Genomic DNA, 2732 nt, shown 5'->3' on the forward strand with positions numbered 1-2732 from the left:
AAAAATCGAATTAAAAAAATTATTCAATAATTCAATAGTTCGATCATAAAGCGTGTATGCAAAATAAATAAATAAATAAAATAAAAAATGTAAAAACTACATCGTTTTTGAAGACGTCATAAATTTTTTAACTTTTAATTAAAAAATAATAATTTGAAAGTATGAGTTTCAAAAGTTTATCTTAAGAAAAAAAAAAACTATATTTCAAATAACTTTATTTTTTTTAGAGCTTTTAATTTTTAATAACCTTTTAATTTTTCATATTTTTTATTATCTTACATCTACAAATATTCCAGAAAGAACCGTGAGCTGTCGCAACACGTATCAACCGACCCATATGACGGTACACCCACCGCCACAGAAACGACCCGGCTATTCTCTATATAAACCCCCAGCCCTCATCTTGATTTCTTGACATATACACTTTCTTTCATCTTTCTTCGTTCTTGGTTAGGAAGAAAAGTCGGCGATCTCAGGTATCTTTTGATCTGTTTTATTTTGGTATTGTCTGGTTGATAGGGTTAACTGTTGAAAACTCGATTTTTTCTATTTCTGTTCTTCTCTATCTGCCTCAATTTAAGAGAGTATTCAGTCAATTGTTTAGAGCCAACCGATCGAGACGTGGTGTTGTTGGTTTGTGCAACCAATTCTGACTGTGTTTGATTGGTATTAAACGCCCTTGATCTATTTTGCTTTGTTTCCGGAGGTGATGGGAATTTTTTTTATTCACGATCATCTGTTTTAGTGTTTATTTCGACTGGGGTGGTCTGGATCGGTATTAGCTTTCGGTATTTGAAAAAGGATTAAATGGTAGTTCATCGATTGTTATCGTTAATAAGAAAATTGGTTGTTATCTGGATATCTTTTTTTGTGCTTAGGTTGATTTCTTGATGTATTTCATCCAGTTCATATGTTGATCAAATTCTAGAAAGTAAAAAAGAAAATAGACGAACCTCGATTGTCATCTTGAAATTTGTCGATTTTTAAAATCAAATTGGGGGTTTTAGCGGTTTGATTTCTGAATATGCTGTTTTGATCTTAATTTTCCTATTCTGATGATCTTTTTTCTCTGTTTGAACAGCGAATCATCTTCATTCAAACAAAGTTCATGGTTGATATAGGAGTACATATCCCATCTGCTTTCGATCCATTTGCTGAAGTCGATCAAGATTCTGGTGGTGGTGCTGGGATTAAGGAGTATGTTCATATCCGCATACAACAAAGAAATGGTAGAAAAAGCTTGACGACTGTTCAGGGCCTAAAGAAGGAGCTGAGTTACGAGAAAATTCTGAAAGATCTAAAGAAAGAATTCTGCTGCAATGGCACTGTTGTGCAAGATAAAGAACTGGGCAAAGTGATCCAACTACAAGGCGATCAACGCAAGAACGTGTCTGCGTTCTTGACTCGTGCTGGTATTGTGAAGAAGGATCAGATTAAGATTCATGGTTTTTGAAACCACTGTTTCTGCTATTACTCAAAAAATTTGGTTTTTAGGTTTTAATAATTATAGATATAGTTTCTTAGTGATTATGCTTATTTGGATTTGTTGAATTCTGTTTTATGTTAAGTGTGTGATCCAATTATGGATGTTATGTGTACCTGGATTACCTTCACCAGTTTGCTTGGTCATGATAGAATAAAAGTTTCAAGTGTGTTGAATATATTCCTTTTTGTAGATTTTGTTTTTTCATTAATTATTTTGTTGGTGAACTGATACGATGCATCTTATAGACTTATGCGACATTTGACGTGTTTTTTCTATATTCCAAGTCCAAATGGTTCGTGTGTTTAAGGTCTCGTAATCCTAAATAAGTTGAAAGGTTGTGAAATGGATCAAGTAGATTTGTGCCAACATATGAAGCTCTCATAGTAATAACGCCTGCCTTTCGATTCCAGTTTTGAGTTTTGTATCGAGAAACGGAGAAAACAATTGGGTTTGATGGTGAAATCAAGAATGTATGTAATTTGATGATTTGAAGAGTTCTTTGATAAATCATGTACACGAGCAATAATTTGTTCATAAGTAGATGACAAGTTTATTCATTAGAAGATAGAAGTGACATGAATATCTATATTGAAGTCACGTATGATGATTATTGAAATTCAAGAAAATCATCACATTAGATGTCGTGGTGGGTTTGTGACTTTAATCGAAAAACCACTACCTTAGCCTTAGGGGAACATGTGATTTTCATGAGTTGACTCAGGGATATCATGCATTACATGTTACATTAACATTGACCATTGTTGTTGGCTTGTGTTTGATATTTATTTAATTTAGTGTATGAGTTTATTAGAATGTTTTCCTAATAATAAGGCTTTTGAAGTGATTAAAGTAAAAAGTGGTTGTTTTATAATATGTACATGCAAGCAAGAACTTTATATACTATTATTTTTTACCAAGTAAAATATCTGTGTGACTAGCTCAGGTGAGAGAGGCAAAGTGTTGGTACAAGTTTGTGAAGGGAAGACTTGGTGAGATAGACAATTTATATCTCGTTTTAAAAGTTTGTAAATGTATCAGGCTTCCACTTTTATGAAGAAGAAAAAAAGAACATTTAAGGGTCTTAAAATATAATTCAAACCGTTCATAGGAGGGGTGTAACAATATGCTCAAGCATGACACTGGGAAGATTTGGGTTTGATTCAAAATCCTAATAGCAAAAGAGGCTTCATTGGAATCATGCTCGATATATATAAATTAAAAAAAAAAAAAAAAAAAAAAAAACACT

General features: G+C 32.5%; 1 pseudogene across 1 annotated transcript; it reads left to right on the plus strand.

Moving 5' to 3' along the window:
• Window positions 1-318: 318 nt before the first annotated feature.
• On the plus strand, window positions 319-1661 carry LOC144997440 (protein translation factor SUI1 homolog 2 pseudogene; annotated as a pseudogene). Its single transcript, XR_013659807.1, has 2 exons — window positions 319-476; window positions 1082-1661. The product of XR_013659807.1 is annotated as a protein translation factor SUI1 homolog 2 pseudogene (transcript).
• Window positions 1662-2732: the final 1071 nt, after the last annotated feature.

The sequence above is a fragment of the Lactuca saligna genome, chromosome 5, assembly GCF_052625555.1.
Source record: "Lactuca saligna cultivar CGN05327 chromosome 5, ASM5262555v1, whole genome shotgun sequence".
In the NCBI taxonomy this organism is placed as follows: Eukaryota; Viridiplantae; Streptophyta; class Magnoliopsida; order Asterales; family Asteraceae; genus Lactuca; species Lactuca saligna.